The sequence below is a fragment of the Anarrhichthys ocellatus genome, unplaced genomic scaffold (assembly GCF_004355925.1).
Source record: "Anarrhichthys ocellatus isolate YVR2014 unplaced genomic scaffold, GSC_Weel_1.0 scaffold89, whole genome shotgun sequence".
In the NCBI taxonomy this organism is placed as follows: Eukaryota; Metazoa; Chordata; class Actinopteri; order Perciformes; family Anarhichadidae; genus Anarrhichthys; species Anarrhichthys ocellatus.
In genome coordinates this window covers 529,859-552,832 of record NW_022280119.1, presented here as the reverse complement: position 1 = coordinate 552,832, position 22,974 = coordinate 529,859, and the positions used below count along the sequence as shown (strand labels likewise).

Below are 22,974 nucleotides of genomic sequence, written 5' to 3'. Positions count from 1 at the left end.
TCTCTCTCTCTCTCTCTCTCTCACACACACACACACACACGCACACAACGCTGAAGTTGAGAGACTAACAAGAGAGACATTAAAGAAGATGGGGGTTCACCATAGGAACTGGTTGACCAAAACACATGTCTAAAGTCATAATCGTGGCAATTCATGAATGTCTGTCTTGCGACTCTCTTTTTGCATTTATTGCTTATTTCTTCTTTGTTTTCATGCTCATGGGAGTTTTTTTATGTCAGAAATTGTATTAAAGTGACAATCTCTGACATTCTAATTGAAATGAATGTGAGTTTTATAACTTTTGTCAGTTGATATTCCTCTTTCTGTCTCCCCACACTGTCCCCGTTTCTGTCACTGTGAAATGAGCAGATGAATGCTCATCCACGAGTCTGTCAAAATCTATATTAAGGTAAGAACTTGTGACATTTTGATATAAATAAATCTCAGTTTAGCGATGTTGCATTGCTGACAGATTGCAGGTGATAATCACTCAGCGCCTGCATTTACTTCTTGAAGTTGTTTTTTTCATTCAAGAGCTTCTCTAAACTAAGACAGGCATTTGATGAGAGAGGAAATCAGTCACAAAGGGAGCAAGAGATGGAAGTGAACTACAGCAGAGGAAGAGATAGACCGACAGAAAGAGAGGAGAGGTTTAACCTACCTCTAATTTCCAACCTGTTTCATTGCCTCTCAGATATGCCATCCTGTGAAGCAAACCCAAGGCTACGATTGGACGTGTGCCATCAATCGAAAAAAAGGATTTTATTGGTCAAACATATTTCCGCAGGCAAACATCCACGAAAATGGTGGTCCATCCAAATATTCTATATCACGCACAAATGTTCGCAGGGGTATGCATTTGATAAAAAAACAAATATCAGGTTTTATAAATTCCCGTGCAACAAAAATCTGTGCTAGGTGGGAAACAGCTTTAACCATGAAACCGAGGCTTTACACAGTCACATTGTGGGGTCAGGTTGAGGTTAAGTTTAGGTTAGGATTAAGCAAGAGGTGGTTATGGTTTAGGTCAGGGTAAGTCTTTAGGAAATTAATGTCAGTCAATGTAATGCCTCAAAAGTAATGAAAATACAACTGTTTGTGTGCGTGTGTGTATGCCTGTGTGTGCATGTGCGTGTGTGTTTGCGACAGTGATTTTCCAGTACTCCAATTACCAGTCATAGCATGAGAAAAGGTAATTGCGAAGCTATGTGGGAGACTTGAAGTCATGCTGAGACACATAGCGTAGAAACACACACGAACAAACAAAAATAGACACTAATTCAAAATGATACGTGAACACAAGGGCTTGTCAACCCATCAATGTGAAGGAGGATCACAACGTCTACACTGTGAAAATGAAATGCCATTTAAGCTTCTCTTGAATTAGAAAAATGAATAGGACATTCTATATGGATAAGTAATGTATGGTAGTTATTAAACAGAGCGATATGATAATCATCAATGGTTGTTATGATTAATATGAAGAGAACGGAGACAATCTGAAAAAATGATATCTGATTCTTTAATGAAATGAAATCCTAGTGAGTTAAAACAATGTCGCCAACTGAGTAAGTGTGATAAAGCATCTGATCCAGCAAAGTAGACACTGCAACTAAAAAAAAAGATAAGGCTGGAGAAAGGGTTTAAAAAAAACAATGTAAAATGCCTAAGAGTGTAGAGGTGAAAGGAGGGAGACTGCTTAGACACATGCTAATCTATTATGATCCATAAATATAACCAGTTATTATGTTATTGGAAGATTAAATCGATTATGAAACACAAGTCACGGCACTTTAACTTTCGAACCAGTACTAGACACGCACATCCTGTTGGTTTGTCACAATACAGATCATAACATAACATCAGCTGTGACATGCCTGGACCACACACCCCACACACACACCACACAAAAGTGATTCACACCTTGTCAAAATCTACCTGATTAACGGGCTGCTCCGCTTTACAGTCAGGTCATGGAGACCTGCTGTAAATTACTTGTAACACCAGTTTTTTAAAACTGCTAATGGGGATGTGCAATCCTGGTCAACTGGTGACGTGTGTGTACGTGTGTGTGTGTGTGTGTGTGTGTGTGTGTGTGTGTTGAACAAGATCAAGAGGCATGTCCAGACTTGTCTTGGATGATGCCAAAATGGATAAGATTGATCACTAATCTAAAATCTAGGAGATTCAGATACACGTCATGTTGAAGGTTGAAACGGAATACTAAAAATGTTCACAGTGTCCCTCATCATCACAATTACCTCATTTCAGTGTAAACAATACATTCACTGTTTAAAAAAATAATAACTTCCTTCCCCCCTGTGTTAGAAGTGATGTCAGTATTTGTAACTGGGGTATAATGACCAATGAGGGGATAATGGTGTCCAGGATGTTTCCCATGAGCCACATAAAGCCTTTCCTCCGCACATATGGAGCTATTTAAATGGGACAGGTGGCGGGGCAGTGAAGACTGAAGAGGCTGACACACGCAGACACACTCCCGTGCACACTGTCTCGTTATCTGTGCTCTCAGTTAATTTACGGCCTTAGATCAAACATTAGAAACATTCCTGACACTAAACCACATATCATAGAACCAAATAGCAAAATAGATGGAGGCTGACTAACAGCTGTCTTATAATTTACAGTTCTGTCATCACTGCAGATTGTATAAAACAATAAGGCACGAGGCCCTATCTGATGACCAAATACCGCATGATGTTACCACACAGACGTGAAAAAAGACGGAAGACAGAGTTACCCACATCTGTTGCTTTGTGACTTATAATTATTGTTATAACCATAACTGTCATTCAACACCACATGGCCTCATTGGTGTGCATGCCACACCACACTGTCAAAGAGCTTCTCTGTTTTATAGTTTGCTTTGTTTAGTTTATTTGTTCATTTCCTGGCTCTCATTTGAGTGTCTCGTGATAGTCTTCTTTGTCCTGTCACCTCTGAAAAGTAATGAGCAGGCAAAAAAATGAGTGGTTTATTTGTGGATGGATGCATGGATGGACAACTTAATCTTCGTAAGTTTTATCACATTTCAAGCACAAATATTCAACTTTCTTTCATTCTTTCTTCCTGAATTTCTGCCTCCTTTGCATTTTGACACCTTTTAAAATCAATACAAATCTAACCAAATGTAAAATCCACCATGCCATGAATACATATTTCACCAATATCATTTCCCTCTTATTTACGCCGCTCTGAAGCTGCTGCCGCCACAGGAATGACAACTCTTGTTGGGATTCCGTCGCATCACGCCAGCAGATTTGAATGCTAAACCCATTAGCCAAGCATCACTCACAGTCAGAGCTGGCGATGATAAATAACCCAACCAGAGAAATCTGATTAGCAGAGTCTGAGGCAGGGGATCTAAGGGAACGAGTTACAGCAACGTCGCCGTTATCAGGCCTCAGTCAGATTGGAAATCACACACCGAGAAAACATGAAATGTTCATCTGCAGTGGGTTGTGTCGGCTGTTTTCCTAAATCATGGGTTGGGACCCAAAATTGGGTCTTTGGTGGGTTGCAATTAAATGAAAGCTGAACTTTGCGTGCCTGTTACTAAGCTCTGACATGCTAAAGTCACTGATCTGCACAACAAACTGGTTGGCTGGTTAATAGCTATAGTTTAACCTGCAAGAAAGTGGGAGTTTTTGGGTGCTACATGCTTTTGCCTCGAGGGTGAGGCTGTGGTTGTGTGAATCATTCGCATTCACCTGGCAGTCAACCATGTACAGGCTGACAGTCAAATACACCGTTTGTGTGGTGTCTTGAACTCTAGCTCTGTTTACTGTTTTTTTCATCTTGCTCTGGCTGATAATCAATACAACTGAAGGAAGATGGTTTATTATTCATCAGATTTCTTTTTATATCTGCTTTGTGGCAAAAAGTTGTCTGACCTGAAAAAGAAACACAAAATGAAGGGCATGCATGTCTTTTTGAGATTTCGCAACAAAATGTTTTGAACACAGAGATCTTTCAACAACAACACAGACGCAGAAAGCCCACACACCACGTGTAAGAATGCCCTTTGAATTATTTATTCATTTTGGTGCAACTGTGAATATTTGAAAATGCAAGCAGCAGTTTTGACTGACGCTTGTATGACACAATTTGTTGTCATGTAACTCACTGGGTTCTTTGTTGTACCTCCTTGGGTTTTCATAGCGGACAGTCACGCTTCACTGGATATACAAGGACTGGCATCAGATGTGTTTTGACTCCCCACGCTCACAAGCTCACACCAGGGAGCGGCCTCACAAGCTCGGTATATGAAATGTTTGTAGGTACAGATTTACTTAGGCAGTGTGAGCCTACACAGCATAAATACACAAATGCAACAAGGTATACTTTTTTTCACTCCAGGGAGTAATGCTGTGCTTTTATATGTTTGCTCTGAAATGATAGGAACTTTCTTTACTTGGGTGCCCAAAGTTATTGGTCACTGTAAAGGGTTCATTCATACAGTGTGAAGTGATCCCTTCCCAATGAAAGTCATTTTTTTAAAGGAAATAGTTTTGGCATCTTGGTAAATACGCTTGCTCACTCTTTTGCTGAGATTTAGATGAGAAGATAAATACCACTATCATGTCTGTGCCTTAAGTATGAAGCCTGGAGGCAATCATCTTAGCTTAGCATGAAGAGAAGCAGGTGGTAACAGATGGACGTCTTTGTCCAAAGTTAGGACACGCACCTACCAGCACCTGAACACCTCACTAAGTGTTTATCTCATATGTCTGTTATTTACACAAACAGAAATGTAAAAAGGATCATTTTGATGTCGAAGCCATCATCACGTATAATTATTTTGTACTGTCTTATTTGTTACTGTCTTAATATAAAGCCGTTATTTCTTCAACATGAGAAGTGCTATTAGTTTGTATTTGGTCTGTTTTTTAGAGCAACATTTCCAAGCGTTGTCACACTAAAAAGGTCAACCTGGACCATGCATGCAACATCTCAATGGAAACAATCGATTCAAACCCTTTAACCTGGTCAGATACACGCATTTACATTAATTATAGTGTCCCTTAAGGTCAAACTGAATTCAATTACATAATTCATCCCAATACAGTGTGCAAAATCTGTGGGCAGGGTTACTCTGCGCAAATGAAGGTGTTGTAATCTTGTTAATCTCATAACTGAATATAAAAAAAAAACGATGTAATGAATGACCAGCGGCTCAGAACTCTGTTTTGTTGTTTCACTTGTAATAAAATGGCTGAGTGGGGCTATTTTAATCAAACGGTGACTGTACCGCACAGAGACAGGACACACATTATGACACACAATGCATTTGATTGCATATCATTAGCAGGATTTTTCCCCTGCAGCCCAGGACACATAAGCACACCACAACATCAAACCATCAGTCCAGGTTAATTATTAAGAGCAAATTCAATTTACCCTCACCAGTTCACTGACAAGCCCATATACCATCTAAACCCAGCCACTTATAGGTTGCATGAGCATTCCCTGCGACAAACAATTACACAAACACACACATGCACACATACATCGATTGACCTTTCCTGCTGAGTGTTATTAATACATGCAGGTCGTATTAAGAAAGGTTAACGAGCAGTAAGGCCAGCACCGCTCACATGGAATACAAACAAGAACAGTCGAGTCCTAAGCCTACATAGGTGAGAGAGAGGGTCACGTGACTCTTAGATCCTTTGAAAGATATTTATACTAATGCAATATTTTGATATAGTATTATTTCCATGCATGTATCACGCGCATGCACATGTCCAGGGCAGCCCCTTATACTGAAAATATGTCCCCACACGCATGATTCAAACACTTAAAAACAAATGAGAGAGAGAAATAAGAATTACAATAAACCGAAATATTGCTTTAATAGCAAAAAGATGCCCGGAGCAGAACTTGCATGCTAACAGCTGCAGCGTGTGTCATCTAGGAAAGTACAGCAAGGGGAAAATCCATGTGTGGTTGCACAGAAAACACACAATATAACTCAGAAATGATCTGAAGCCGCTCTCTTTCCTTCTTGCATGTCCAAACAAATGTCCTGAAATATATCTCTTCTTCCTTCCCACATCAGGGCTGCGTGGCTCAAAGCTTTAACGGTCTTGGAAACTACTTCAAAACAGTTTACAAAAATAATTGTAAGTCACAAATGAGATGGAACATCTCTCTCTCTCTCCCTCTCGCTTCCTCTCTCTCTCTCTCTCTCTCTCACTGGGTCAGTGTGATGATGGTGTCAGTGTCTGGACTCAGCAGCAGCATATTTGCATCAGTCATCCCAACTAGACCGTGAAGAGAAGGATTTCCCCGCTCAGCTCTGCCAGTGAGTCAGTGAAATATACCCTCATAAAACTCTGCTGGACTGAAAAGAGGCCTGAGGAAAACTCAGATCCATTTAATGGGCTCAACTTCAGGCTCTTTGCTTCTGGCAATGCAGATTCTTTGTAAGTGAAAAGTAACATCCCAAGAGAGCATCCCATAATGATGCTTATAAGGCATGTAGACATCATTCTTAGGGTATTTTATACATGTATTTTTTTGAAGGATGGATGTGCACATTAAGCCTCTGCTGCTGTATTGCCAAATCTGCACTAGTAAAAATCTGACTACTGCACTCTTGTTTCTGCATTTACAATTTAGATAAAGTAATGGTTAAATAAGAATCAAAATCAATGAACGCGGGGGGGTTTTTTGCTAAAAAGAGGGAACTGCACACTAGGTTTCTCTTTTTGCTTTGTCTCAAAATTATGACAGCAAGGTTGCGTTCCTTAATTAAACATGTTATGATATTTTCATGGCACAAAATGAAGAGTGGCAGGAAAAACATCAACACTTGTGATGATATGCACTCAATTCTGCTGAGACATCAAGACGACCCTCTGGTGTGCTTTAAGGTTGGATAAAAACTCACGCTATGCAACCAAACCCAAACTCTAATTCATGTTATAAGCAGCCTCGGGACATCCTTGAAAATTTGGCTGTGATTGCAACTTTGGGGATTAATTAATTGAACAGTCTAGCTTGTCAGGTCATATCAAAGGAGCTTGGGATAGTATTAGAAAATTGTGATGAGGCTGGAAGGTGGTTAATTAAAGCCACCATGAGAGCTGGGCATAAGTCACGTGCTGCATATTCAGTGCAGGCAGCCATGTTGGTTCCTTGTATTACCGCTGTGACTATGAGGTCTTGCAACGTCTTGACTAAAACACAACTGTGTTCACTCTTTTAGTTGTTGTTGATGGAATTTGACAAAGCATGGTGTGATTCTGATGACTCAAATTTTTGTCTGGCACAAGTCTGTTTTCATTCTCTGTTTATCATTCTGTCATTTTGGATTTCCTGGAAAGTATAACGAGGTAACAGTAAGAGGAGGAATCAAAAAATGGATGTGTACAAACATTAAGAAAGAGATTAAAAGTCCCTAAGACTCATCAATTTACTGACAATCCCTTCCCACCCCCTCTTTCTCAACCCAACCTCTCTCTCTCTCTATCTCTGTTTGATTAGAACTTCCCCAAATTTGAAATTGATGTGTTTCTATCTTTTTTCTCTGGAATTGGGTCAGCTGAGAGTCAGCCAGCTGGGCCTTGATCCTAAACTCACTCTCAGGTAAACTTCCAAAATAGAGAGAGACCCCTATTGCTACTTTCAACTGTTCACCCTCACCCTCCTCCTCCTCAAAGTGCTTTGTTGATAAACCCACTTTAGAGTTCACTGGTCTGTCAGAAGATTTTGCTTACCTCCTCATGCTATTTGAGTAATGGGAATAAGATCAATGTGTGTTTGCATTTGTGCGTGTGTATACTAAGATGTCCACGCTCCTCGGTACCTGTCAGATGAGTTTAAATGGCACACTGATTACAAATCTCAATACAAACTCTCTTTGGAGCCTCTCTAATGTCGCCGTTAACTTGTCGTGATCAGCAGGAAGCAATACACTCATACTAACATGTGTGAATACAGAGAGACAGCGGTGATGACACACAAATGCAAGAATACCACACTTATTCTGTCATCATCAGAGCAGGGCCTCAGTCTTAACTCCTTGTTCAGAACGAACTGAGAAATACTTAGCAGGAACTACACTGGTCTCACCCACACATACACAGACGCAGACACACAAACCCATTTGATCAGTGGTACTACTCGCTGTGCAAAAAGGACAGTTCTCCTGCCAAGGCAACATGCTGTTGGCGAACGCTGTAAGAGGCTGTCGTGGAGTCTTCTGCTCACTTAGCACTTCACACACAGTCTGTCATTCTCTGCGTTACTCGATCAGCAAAAGCATGAAGTGTGCGCGAGAGTTTTTGTGTGAGGGTCCAAAAAACACAGTCCTGGATAACCTGGAAACAAAGCAGAAGAATGGATTCTAAGGTCTGAGGCTTAGTTGGGTAAAGTCCAGAGTTTTTGAATGAGCTCAGACTGAAGCCAGCAGGATAGAGAATCCACTCAGAGAATGCTTGATAGCTGATGAATGACTCCGCAGGTAACACAACATTTCAGCTGCATATATTCTTGCCAAGTGGATGAATTGTTGTATAGTGTTGACCACAAGGGGGCCACTAATACAGTGTCAATCTATTAGTGCCCCTCCCCCCCTCCCCTTAACCTCTCTGTAACACACAGTTAGCAGAGTGTTTAGATAAAAAATGTCCACATGGAAAAGACTCTCGCCCACACACACACACATACAAACACACACACATACAGCACAGTCACATATGCTCAGACATCCTTCACTTCCTTTCTCCCCTGCTTCCATGTTGATCGTGCTGACACAAATACACCCCTCACCCACTGCCACACTCACATATGCACACACACAGACACACATCAAACATCCCTTCTTCTGGCATTCACACAAAGAGAAACAAATACTCTCTTCCCCCTATCTCCATCTATCTCTATCTATCTCACCCCCTCCCACCCCCCCCCCCCCCCCCCCCTCCCCACACACACACACACACAACAGCCACCTTGTGAGAGAAACACCTGATGTTTGCCAACTACAGTGAACAACTGAGAGGTGTTAGTTTGGTGCCTGCTGTCCAACTGACATCCTGCACCATGTGTGTGCATGAAAGTCAGAGAATTTGAGAGACAGAGCGAGTGTATTTTTGTAAACTCACTGATGCTAATCTTTAACTTTTAGTACAATGATACAACCTCTCTCTCACTCTCACACACATACACACGCGTGCCAGCAAAACCCCTACTATTTCCGAGCATGTAGGAGGGCCAACAGTCAAGGGCAAAACACACACATGCACACGCGCACAATAAACACAGTGTGACATCAGTTTCACTGCAGGCATTTTGATAACACCTCACACCGCTCAGCACTGTTCTCCCAAAGCCTCTCTCAGGTATCTCTCTCAGGCTTAAGGTGGGTGATGACAGCATGGGTGTGTACGGGCACTCACTATTAACACTGTGTTAATGCCTTTACACCATAGTCTATTTCTTTAATCAGATCATGCATAGCCCGGATCATGTGACTGATTTAGGGATATTGTATTGTAGATACCCATGCCATTGTGTTAAATAAATGATGGCCGTTAAGGTCAGAAAAGCATTTGTCAAACTGTGTTTTCATCTACTATGAACTTACATTGAAGTCATTTGAAATATGGATATGATCAGAGCCCTGGTGAAACTGGAATGAAAAAAAACCGACAAAAGGTAAGCTTTTAATTGTTGTTCATTTGTGTTACACAAATAATAAAATGAAAAGTGACAGAAAATACAAATCTCCCTGAGGGCGACTGAGACAGAAGATTAAGTGCTTAGGGGCTTTCATGGAAATTTGTGGGCTGAAAGGCCAAATTTTTTACCAAAATGAGTACAGCTGCTTTAAGCATCAGGGATCAGTCTGATCTGCTGCTGTCTTTTTCTCTGAATGACCAATGAGCTTGGTCCAGCATGTCAGCGAGGACTCAAATAGACACACAGCTCAACTGACCTGACAATTAACACTGAGTCCTGTCACTTTCTGCCCCCAGCACAGTGTCAGCCAGGTGTACCCACTGTCACACACACACACACACACACACACACACACACACACACACAGAAACACACACAAATAAACTGTGTGATTCAATTTATTTGTGAAGCTCTGCTACCTTATGAAAAATAGACATGAAAGGAAAACAGTAAAACCTAAAAGTTTGTGTGAAATTACAGCTACACAAAATCAATTCATAACAAAATCCTGTTGGATTATGAATGAAATCTAAATGTAACTAAATCTCACTGAACTCAGTCACATATTAGGTAACAACTGTCCATACATATGTACTATTCTCTCAATTGCATCAGTGCCTAGGATCAAATAAATAATTAAAAGACAGCATTAGGTCCATACGTTACCCTCAAGTCGAAGTTGAATAAAGGGTAAATGCATATGGGAACATGTACATAAAACAGCGGCTAGCTCCCCAGATGTGATTAATGAAGTGAGAGTCTCAGTCGACCCCTCTGACCTGCGACAAGGCCGTATAGGACTGGAGCTACAGAGCCCTGAAGCAGTGTGCATATTTATGTCTGTAAATGAGGGAATGAGAGAGAGGTGTGTGTGTGTGTGTGTGTGTGTGTGTGTGTGTGTGTGTGTTACAGTCTGTCTTTATGTGTGTTTATGCATATGAGTATGTTCATGTGTGTAAATGTGTTTGTGTGTCTGCAAGTGTGTCTGTGTGTGCACTCCAAGCAACATACCCTGAGGCGGTGACAGACGGACTCTAAACCACGTTACCCACACACCCCACTGCCTCGCTTAATAGTGCATGAGATAAGAACATTTGGACTTCAAAATAACCCCCTCCCCACCACCCCACCACCACCGATCACGCCTCCATGGGAAATTGAGTTTTATGGCTCCCCAGATTGAGACAATGGCTCCAATGGTTTGGACGCTTGAAAGGAAATTCCATGTCAACAACTTCGATGTGTTGACTGGGAAACCTGATTTAAACACAGACACACTCAGCAGCTCAACAGCACACTATGGGTGAAACTGCACACTTGTGTGTGCATACACATGTAGAGGCGAGCGGTTACTGTACACACAGGCGACAAGCAGAGAAAAACACAGACATGTAGATAAACAGACAGTGGCAGAGATGCACAGGCAGATACATTGCACACATGGACATGACCACATGGACACCAATGGACACAAACAAGCTGGCTCGCACAAAAGGCAAAGCAACAACGCACTACATCACGATTCGTCCATCGAGATTCACTGTGTGCAAAACATTAGGTCCACCTGCTCTTTCCATCATATCAACTGATCAGGTGCGGTCCGTGTGAGAGGCAGTTAAGTAAGCTGCATGTTGAGCACAAGTATATTTTACTAAGTGTCATATAACAGAGCCCGGTTAAAGTCAGAAAGCTGCGACTTTGAAAATTGTATGTTCAAAATTACATTCTGCTATGGACTACATAACATTTAAAGGGTAGCTAAGCCCATTTTCAAAATTCATACATGTTATTACTATAGTCTTGAGAGACATCAGTCGTGTTCACATGGAAATAACATATTGGAATCCTTAATTTAGGTGGTGTACCCTTTCCAGCTCTGTAATCCTGGTTTATTCTTCCTCTGGAATTACCGGTGCAGTAATGTAGTCCAAAACTAAAAAAACAGTAATAAATCAGCATTTTTTCAATGCAAGACCGAGGTAATCTGAGGAGTGGAACCTTCTGAAGCAGCAAACTCTCACAGAGATCAGGTGAACACAGCTGAACGACATGTGACTCAGTCAGGTAGTGACGAACGCAGTGCACACCTGCTAAGAAAAAGTATGTACCTGGAAAACTATAGTGTCGAGCAAAGGAAAAAAACATTACTGGTAAGTAGACATTTATGCTCAAATGTAGCAATGCAGACAGACAGAGTGGGAGGAAGAGGCAGACAGAGACACACAGCCAGACACCTACAACGAGAGAGAAATAGAAGCAGACACTCAGCCAGCCAGAAAGGCAGCCAGAGATCAAGATATAAAGTGAGGATGAGAGAAAAAAGACAGACAGGCATCCCAACTGTGACAGGCGGACCACATTGGCGCAAGGAAACTTAAAGTGCAAATGCTGAAAGACAGCCATGCATACCAGCATGCAACAAAGAGTGAGAGAGAGAGGCAGGAGGGAAGAAAGTCAAAGTGTAACTAGAGGGGATAGAAAAAGTGACAGAGGAGGTAGCGCGAGTAGGGTGTGTGAGTGAGAGCTTGAGATGATGAGAGAGACATGCACACTGACTGATAGAGAGTGCATAACTCAGCAGGGATTATTACATGCTTGTAAGGGCACAGTCCAAAAGACAAAAGAAATACTCCACATGACAAGGACAACTTGTCTTTCCTCCACACTCTCTTAGCATTGTGTTCTGAGACTGTGAGCCTGTCAGATGACCAGCCGTCCACGCTGTAAAAGATGGCTGCAGCAAACAGTCAACTTTGTTGGATTAACCAAGTTCTCACAAGGACATTAGAAAGGGACTGCTCTAACTTATGCTGTATGCCAGAATGCACTATTATTTTTGAAAACATAATGATGCCACTTAGTGCGGTGTTTTTTTTATATATTTCTTTGCTTTCACAGGGTCTGGTTATATTTTTAGATCATTTAGAAGCTCCTGGGACAGATGAGTCAGCACGAAATGACAGCATATTATCAGTCTACCACACTAAGATACAGAGTGCTCCTCGGAGACAAGAATAACAAAGACCCTTGTCTAAAAGTCTGGAGTTACCCTTTCAAGTGAATGCAAATTGGTACCTGAAGTTTTGAGGAGTAATGTTAACATTTGTGGCTAGCATGGTTGCTGCCATTGTCAAATTTGCATTTCTGTCTAGCATCATTTCTGTCAGTGTGGAGCCGAGTGAACTGCCGGTGAACTGAGGAGGAGGCTGGCTCAGTGCTCTCACTGTGTCTACTGTGGCACAACAACATCTCACTGTGCGCGTGTGTGATAGAGAAAATCAGACAAAATTAAGTCGGGAGAAAGAGATAAAGAGGCAGAGAGGAAGGGGAGGCAGGGGGGAAAGAAGGATGACACATATGACAAATAGATAGTAAGACAGGGAGTAAAATGAGGGGAGAGAGCGTTAGAGAGGAGTTTCATACTGAATATCTTTGTGTCTGAGTGGCCGCAGTTCACTGTGTCAGCAGCTCTCATTACCACACACAGCTGAGGACATCAGAGAGCGTGCTTAGTAGCTGATAAAGCGGTCTCTTTCTATCTGAATAGAAACAACAACAGAGACAACAAACAAACAAACAGCAGGAAAAAGAGAGGCACACAAATGAACACAGAATCACTGATGCACATTAAACACTTGCACACCCACACATATGCATACTGTCGAGGCTGGAAGTGGATTATCTACCCAACCCAACTGCAAAGTAGTCTTGACTGGTGCACAGGGATTAACTTTGTATGCGAAAGAATATTCAAATTAATCTGACTTTAATTTTAGCCAAAACGAGGCCAGTCAAGTTCCTCTGCCAGAGGTAGTGATGTGAAGGCAGGTAATTTGGAATAAAAGTAAATGAGTCATATTATTGGACAATTAAGTTGCATGTGAACATTCCTAATTCCCTCTAGGCCAATTAAGGTGTTTACATGGGGCCACTTCAATTTAGAGTAGAGCAAATTGGTCCTGCTAACGAGTTATTAGCCTGAATGTAAGACAGCTCCAGCAGTAACACTAGTTACATGAGAAGTGTCCATTTAAGAACTGAATTAGAATGATTATTTATGAAGACAACAGTACATGTTTAGGGAGTTTTTAATTTTTGAATGGTTAACTCGACATTTTCTGGATTCCAAGTAGGGAAACTGTAACATGCCCACAGATTACAGGGTCACTTGCAAGTCCACCCTCTGATAGCCATCTGAAAGCTTACACTGCCTGTTCGTCAGAGAGTGCAGGCTAACAGACTAATGCATAATTGAAAGCATGACTCGTGCATACTCAACTCATTTCTCCGCTGAAGATGACGCCTTGACCTTGTCTGAAAGAAATTTGTGTCCACTGTGATTCAGCACTGCTCGGTTAGTCTTAATAAGAGCCGTGGCGTAATGTTGAGGTGTTGTGAACATCGCCGCAGGCTACACCAAACACTGTGTGTGGGCTGGGCTTGCGTGTGTGTGCGACAAATTCAGTGTCCGAGCTTGTCAGCGAGTCACAGGCACGCATACTGTACAGTACACACAGTTTGAGTCAGAATCTAATTTTATAAAGCAAGGACATTTACAAGTACCACGAATTTGACCTTGTGCACTGGCGCTGGCAACACAGACCGGCTGACGCATGGTAATTAGATGCATAATAATCAGAGCAGAGCATGACTTGGCCTTATTCAGCAACATTCCCACCAGAGATTACGCACTGACCTCATATGAAAATACTTATATTAATATGTCAGCTTTTAGTCTCATCTGGATCTTTTATATTGTTTATAAAACGAGTCAATTTAAAAAATGTTTTATCATGTACAGAGATTTGTGACCTTGTACAAAGATTTTTGTAAGTGGAAATGAGTGTGTTGTGCCATGTTTTATAAGGAACTGGGCCTGTATCCAGCCGTATTCAGCACACAGGCTGTATCCAGCATGGAAGTACTGTACTACATTATTGAGAGCGGGGCATTTACTTGGGTTTATTCAGCCCATTTCCAGGCACTCAGATTATGCCTAGCACTGGACTGGAAAATCGTGTCAGCGCAGATACTTACGGGAAGGCTTTCATAGTCTGATGCATAATCTGCCTCCAGGAAACCCAATAGTTTACATTAGCCATCACATGGCTATAAATGGCACACCAACACATGGAGATTCCCGGACACAAAGATCCTTGATGCAGATTATTGTAAGAAAAGTGTGGCAATCGCAGATGCATTTTTAGTCATTTCACAGTATGTTATTACGCCACCATACAGCATTGAAATTAACGTGATGTCAGCAAAATGAGCATCTGAGAAGGGAAGACGATTCAGATGGTCAGTCTACATACAGTATCAAGAGCTCAGAAGACAAACAAACTACTAAACTAGAGGTACAGACTGGGGCCTTAAAGCAGCATGTACAAACATATTCAAACAAATCCTGGTCCAGTAGACACGTTGTTCAGCTCTGGGTGCTGTCAGGCTGCCATTACTGGCTGTCGTCATCTTTCCAAGGGACGGTTACAGCAATGAGCAAGAGGATGCAGAGATCTTCATCCCACGCTGTAATATTCATATAAAAAAACTGATATTCCTGGATGTAGAGTTGTTTGTATGAATGCAAAAAGGGGTGCAGCAGAGACCGGGGCAGTTTAAAGTTTGATATCTCAGCTAGTGATACAGGATATAATCTGATGTATCACACTATATCCAGCTAAACTCAAATATATCTCCATCAAAACAGATCTGATTCAGTACTAGTCAACCATAGTACACAGTCCTGACAAGGTGTTACGCAGCAAACAAAAGAAAAAGATTCGACAACAGATCATATTTTGCCTTGCTCGACTATCACTGCCCCAACTGTGGCAAGCACACAGCATCACATAAACGCACACAAAGATATTACTTTAGGTATTCAAGTCAAAATGCTTTCTGTTTAACACTGATATGTCACCTCACCATAATCTGACAGCTTTATCTAAACAAGATTACAGCTCATCGCAATACCTCCAGGAAAATAGCTCTAAACTCTCAAATAGCCACATTACCGCGGATTAGCATTATACTAGGCCAGTACTATATCAACTTGTGTATTATATTTATCTTTCTCCAAGCTGTTAGAAGGAAGAGGAATTCAAAATGCTTGATATCATGAAATAAGTAAGGACAAAAATATGGGATTGTATTGTATCATTCTAAAGGGACACTTCCAGGGCAGCAGGATTGGAGTTTGTGCTCTTTAGCTGCATTCCTTTATGGCTGTCATCTTTACCTTAGAATGAGCCGTTTACATCTACAAACCGAGCGGGTCCTCTTCTCTGAGTCCGCCATGGTGCACCGCCATGTTTTGCTACAGCAGCCCAGAACAGACAAATACTGGTTCTAAAGAGGGCTTTATGTGTTTTTACGTTACCCGTAGGCCACCATAGCTCTGCACGCTTGGAAAGGGAGGGGTATTCAGTTGGTTGCTATAGATGCCACTTATCTTACACACTTGTCCTTTAACTGCTGTGACTGATGGCAGAGAAACATTATTTTCTGTCTGCCAGAAATGTGGAAAGGATGACACAACATGACTGTAGATTTGTTTACAAGTAGAAAGAAGGTGTAAGCAGCCCCTTCTGTCTCAAAATTATACATAACCTGGAAAAATGCACAGCACTGAGTAAGAATAGAAACATTGCACATGTCTATAAAGGTAAGCTGCTCTTTGACCAAGGTCAAGGACGGTTCATTCTATGCAACAGCTATGCCGCTTCCAACTCATAGCAAAGGAGATGAAACATCTATACCAGCATTGGTCAGGGTATGATGGAAGCATCGCCCACTTGCTATAACAGTCCAAAGGATAGCATATACGTATGTTGGTGGTGGGCATGATACTACAGCAGTTAATTCAGCCAGATGCAGCCCCACCTCCCACACACCTGCATCCGAGGAGAAGAAAAGCGTGGAGCCAAAAGTGTTGGTGCGGGGCAGGCGGGGGGGGGGGTCAACCAAAAACAACAAACCAAGAGCCATGGGCAGCTATCCTAATCCTCCCACTGTGGGAGGCTTGACATATCGTAGTCTTGCTCAAACAGGTTTGTTCTTGCTACACAAAGGTCAGAGGGATAACTGTGCATGGAGACAAGCAGTGACATAGCCTGGTCATGTACTCCCACACAAGACACACAGACACAAAAAAGACAAACACAGTCCAGGAGACCACTGTTTGTGTCCCGTGCGAAAACTAAAAGTGAACGTTGACATTTTGTCATGTCAGTCAGTTAGTCACGTGAGTTATTAATGTTGGTAGTCACGTGACTCTCGTGAGTCACAGGCATGACCATATTCTTAGTAAAGTTGATCAAATGGACCATTTGCCACAAATGAACCAAACTGCAAAAGGTTGTTTGGAAATCTTTTTGCAGAGACTGTTAATCAGGACCCTGAAATCACTTGTGAACTAGCTGGAGAAATATAGCCATTGAGGGTGAACAAAACAAATCTGAGAAAGAGGCAGCACAATAATGGACTGGCGGTGATTGAAAGGAGATGTATTGAAAGTTTCATGTAAAAACAGAAATAAGTGCATACAATAAAAGCTTTCACCGAAATGATTTCCTGAGTGTTTATGACAGTATTAAACCACAGTATTACACAGTATTAAAGGTAAGCTGTACTGGTGTCACTTAACTGCACTGTGCCTTCAGAATGCAAGCCAGCGTTCATCCTCTAATGACAAGTGTGTGTTTGTTTGCTTCTTAATCTCCTAACAACCAGACAATAACAGATTTGTCTGTGATAAAAACCCTGGTCTTTACACATGTGACTGTCTGTCTACCAGGCAAGTCTATCTTCATGTGTGTGTTAGTATATGTGTGTGTGTCTGTGTGTGTGTGTGTTTTATAAGGAGCAGATTTAGCCTTTGATAAAACCCCAGTCTTTAGAGGGATTATCAGTCCATCCCCAGACAGCAACATGCTGTGCATTTATGGAGGAAATAAGTTGACCTGTAATAGACAGACAACTGGCTAAAGCTCTTATTGGAAATTGTGTCCTTATATCTACACCTGGGCTAGGAGGAGAAGAAAGCAATATCTTCAGGGGCAGTTAGGCCTGCTGCGCAACACGCCATGTGAGCTCCCATCCAGTGAATTTTGATTTGGCGCATTCCTTTATTGTTTTCCGACTGATTTGTCATGCTATTGTTTGCCGTTCGGTCTTGACTTCGCTCACATCCCAGTGGGCAAATGTGCAGCAGGCAGAAAAACACACAATGTGACACAAAACAAGACATTGACATTTAAACACAAACATAAAATAACTAAATAGCAATCTACATGACAAAGTCCTGTCCTCATCTTCCCTCAGAGATCAAAATCATTGCCTTTTCGCACTAAAAGCAACAACAATATTTCTAGTTAGATTTCAGTCATTGCACCATTATTAAACATCATCCACCAACTATTTATCATTGCATCATTTGGATATTTCAAACGAGGACAGACTCCCTCAAAAGGTCATACGATGGTGGATACAGGCTTAATGGTTTTCAGGTCAAAGCCGTAAAATAAATCTGCACAGCTATTATTTGCCAAAGCAAACCTTTTGTTGTGCATGAGCTCATAGCTCTTTCGAATGTCACCTAACTGCAAAAAAAAAACATTTCAGTTACAAGTCGTATTGGCTGTAAAGAATAAGGAAGCTCTGGAGGACTATGTTTTCCGTAAACGCAGTCACAGTCAGACATAAAATGACTACCCCACTTCGTCATGGTGAGAGAATTACTATAAACTGAAGAGGGACACATATAAAGAGCACTATAAAGCTTACTATATGTCTTATTCTTATCTTATCCTTTTCCTCTCTCTTTCAACCTATCCCCTCTCCTTCCGTCTCAATGCTCCTCTCTGGCTTTCTCTCTCTCCCTCCTTTCTTTGCCGCCCATCATTCACCCCATCTCTCTTTTTCCGTGCTTCATGTCCCTATGTTCCCTCTCTATCTCTTCCTCCCCTCCTTCAAACGCTCTGCCTTGTGCACAGTCATAAAGAAATAATTTATTCCTGTCTTTCCCCCCCAGTGCGGGTATGTATTAGCATGCCAGCAGAGCCCGTTAACTTATCTCGCGGCTACAGGCACAGAGTGCTAAAACTAAGCTCTGATAGTTTGCAACAGGATGACCACAGAATGCCTGTAGCTTGGAGAATTAGGACTGTCGTCACGATTAGCGATGGTGGGCCTAATGTTTTACTGCACTGTAATTTACTGTACTGTACCCACAGTGAAGTGTCCTGTATGAGTCGCTGGTATGCACAAAGGGAGCATCAACATAAATTGAGCTGGTGAGGAAAATTAGATGAAATTATTATTAAAGCCGTTTTGGGGTTACTCATCTTTATCAATTCAATCAATTTTTTTGTCACATACATAACAAATACAAATCTCTTAGAGCAGCTGTTCCACTTTGATGATCCATGCATCAGTGCTTGTATTGGAGCATCAAACATCATATGTCGGAGTGCAAAAATAGTATGAATTCAATGAAGCATAATGTAAATACGTACAGTCATGGGTCAACAGTGTTTCATGTGTATCAAATGCTGCAAAAACAAATTGAGCCTGAACTGGTATTAGTTGTAATTTTGTTGTTTGATGAAGCAGAAAATCTAAACAGTGTACGCATACATGTATTGTAGTGATTTCATGTAATGCCCACAAGCTACATGCAATGAGTGGTAAAACTAAACGTGATAGCTTTCCTGAGGCTGACCACAGGATGTCTGAGAGAATTAAGCTTACGCTAGTGATTGGTTATTCTAGGCCTAATGTTGCAGGCCTATTCTAGTCTAATGCACTTTGCATAACATCAGGCCAGCTCACGGACATGCCATGCATTACAGAAATATAACTAGAAAAGAATAACGTAGACTAGAATGCGTTGATGTCTGGGTTGGTGTCAATGTACTACTTTGCTCCAACACAGTAATAATGCTTTGTGGTCCTAATCAGACTTCACCAGAAAATGAAGTACTTAATATTAATGTCATAGCAAATACAGATGGGATGAGAGATTATGGTGGTGCAGATTCAGTTGTGCATATGCTGCAGAGACAGAGATGGTGTGAAACCATTGCCCATTTTAATGAGCATTCCAGCTTAGAGGGATATTGAGTCTTCAGAGCTGGAAGATGCCACAGATTGCTGTGCAAATGTTGTCCCATGTAACTCAATGGATTAGGTTTAGAAGCTCAACTCCCACTGGGATGTCCGTGCAAAAAAATAAATGCATTCTCTCGTAAAGCGTCTACCACATGGCAAATGTTATGAAAACTGCACTGTACTTGATAATAGCATTACAGATAAGCAATGTAATTAAGCTACACACAGTGGAGCATACTGTATTGTAGCAGAAACCATACCGTGCAATGCCTATTAAGAGCTCAGTGCTGGGCCTGTCACAATGATTAGTTATGCTAAACCTGATGAGTCTGTTTTACCCACAAGTTCATTAACTGGGTACTGGACTGAATCTGCACACTTGTAATCCACAGCAGAATAGGTAGGCTAAATAGTTGGGCAGAATGGTTGTAGAGCTCCAAATGTTATAAGAAGACTTAAGTTACAGAGCATTTACACGTTAAACGAGAGCTAGAGTTAAACACATACAGTATATTATTCTTATATAAAGCTACCATGCTCACAGTTGAACTATAACATGTGCTCAACAGTGCAGATGACCATCCAACTCTATACTCCATATGGCATACACAATTACATTTACAACAAAGAAGCAAGAAAAGTGAAATTCAAGAGTCACTCCAGCAGAAATTAAGAGAAGTGTGATTTCGACATGAAATTCACTGCATAGACTCTCTTGCCACATGTCAACAACTGAGCATCTCTCTCTCTCTCTCTCTCTCTCTCTCTCTCTCTCTCTCTCTCTCTCTCTCTCTCTCTCTCTCTCTCTCTCTTGCATCCCCTGGCCCTAATCTTAATTGTTTGCATGACTCATCAGCCCCCATACTCTGCCACTGACCTACATCTGTCACACAGTGTTTAATGACCCACATTCGCACTGATCCAGTCATTTACAGACTGCGACCTGAGCCTGTTCCAAAAGAGCAGCAGGGAGCCGTTTTCCCTGAATCTTAAAACTCTCCTGTTCACAAGTGCAGGTAAATTGACATTAAGCTAACGCCGATACTGTCGGGTACCCTTAAGTTCTTTTCCCTATAAATCCGATGTTTCGGCCTGAATTCAGGTAATCTTTTATCATCAATTTTCTATAATTTAGCCTATAAACGCTTACATTGATTTACTGGGACATAAGAGAATATCAGTTGGCTGAGCTTACCACTTAAATAATTTAACTTCATCAGTCTGGATGTTGTTTCCTCTAATGTTTCTAGGGCTAATGTATTTTTTGGCTAATCGTTAACGTAAACAAAAAAATGCCTCTTCACCCCTCAGGTTGTTCCTTGCATATGCTTCTAGTGATAAACAAGCTATTTTTGAGCCAACATGTTTCCTGTAACATCAGAGCACACAGCCAAGGGCAACATCTCTGTATCTCTGCCCCTCTCTGCAGCATGGCGACAATGTGATGCTGCAGGACCATGTGGGCTGCCATGCACAGAGGCCAGAGGCGGAGCTTGGATGCCGACAAGTACCACTGCGCGCTCTCATTGGCTCTTAATGACATCATTGATTAGTGAGAGCTCACTCTTGCTCTCTCTCACCCTCACACCCACATATTGTTCAAGCACAGGTTAAAAGGGCTGCCTGCATCTCTCATGACTGTTTTCCAAGATTTAACAGGTTTGCCTAAATGAACTGCTTCATAAAAACGGGCACAAACACAAATGTAACTTCTTCATTCTGCAGATCATTCTCCCTGGTTCCGTCCCCTCAGTGAACTAAAGGACTTTGAGCTAACATGTCTCTTGACTGGGGTCAACTGCACAAGCTACAACTGTACCACCCATCAGATGTCATGTGACACAGGAGAAGTGATTATGAACAGATTAGTTAAGCCAAACAGACAGCACTGGGTAAATCAAGTCTGCTGAAACAGAAACTTTAAACACAATGAAATTGCATACAATGTTGTATCAGTCAGGAAAATGTATGCAATCTTGTCAAATTAAAAAAAGAGGTCAATGTAGTAGTGGTGGGAAATATGCATAATTATGATCTATCATTAACTGTCAACATTCAATTATCTAATAATTACACTATAGCGTGCAGTAAATAGTGTTTATGAGGTGCTTTAGGGCAAATGTGTCTCTGTTTACGGCAAGTGTGAAAAGTCAACCAGTCCAATTGTGGCTTCCGTTTACAAAACCCCCAGGCTGTGGTATAAATATTTATATTGTATCCTGATTGTTGTCCAAACTGCTTATATTGACTTAATATCTGGCAAACAATGGCTAGTGACTGGAATGATATAATTGTTTAGGAATGCTCCAGAGCATTTCTTTTAATCAAATTTATCCTGATTTTTACTTACACTTCAATCAACTTTCCCATATAAAATATGACAAGGGTACCATGCATAGTCACATGTTGGGGCAATCCAGCCTCTACTGAAATTGGGGAATAAATGTTGGTGTTCTGTGTGTCTTTGGGAGGTTTGATGCGCTTGTTTCCAACTGAGCAAGGCAGCCCTACAAACAAGAGTTTGAACAAGTGCTACATCCCAGTACAAAGTAATATCACCTACCATGTGGAGGGCCGAGGAGGATCCTAGATGCAATATCCTGTTCTCCCAGTGACATTGGGCTGGGATGCTGTCTTGTGGAGAGACACACTACACATTTTTTATAATCCTTAAAGTGTCTCCATGAGTTTCAGATTTCCAAGCGTGCCTAAAATGCATCCCGCCTGGCACTGCTGCTCCTGAGGTTTAAATCCTTATGAGATGAGTCTTCACCTTCTCCAAAAGAAAACTGCACAGTCTCTTAATCCTCCTCTGCGTCTTAAAAGCCGCTTGATAGGTGACTCCGTACATCTTCCATGTGATTTCCACATATTTTCCTTTCCTTAACCTCCAACTGGAGAAAAACGCTTTGCTGGTTAATCTGGTGTTAAAATCCACCTAAGGACAGATCCCAGAGGAATCAAGAAAAAAAATGGAAAGCATATAAGTACAACAAATGAGCTCATTTCTTAACACTGGTACGAGGGAAAAAAAAGAAAATGAAGTGATACATTCTTTGTTAAATTATGTTGAACCAAGTAACACAGGTGTGTCAGGCTGTGCTGTGTAATAGTTGGTATGAGCTGTAAAAAGTTGGAAAAACAAACCAA

General features: G+C 41.5%; 1 long non-coding RNA gene across 1 annotated transcript in view; it reads right to left on the bottom strand.

The window, feature by feature from the left end:
• Positions 1-22,974, bottom strand: part of LOC116398749 (uncharacterized) — a 93,257-nt gene that overhangs the window by 69,005 nt on the left and 1,278 nt on the right. Inside the window, exon 2 of the long non-coding RNA XR_004213768.1 lies at positions 22,388-22,762. This is a non-coding gene — a long non-coding RNA (uncharacterized LOC116398749). The remainder of the gene's footprint in view (positions 1-22,387; positions 22,763-22,974) is intronic.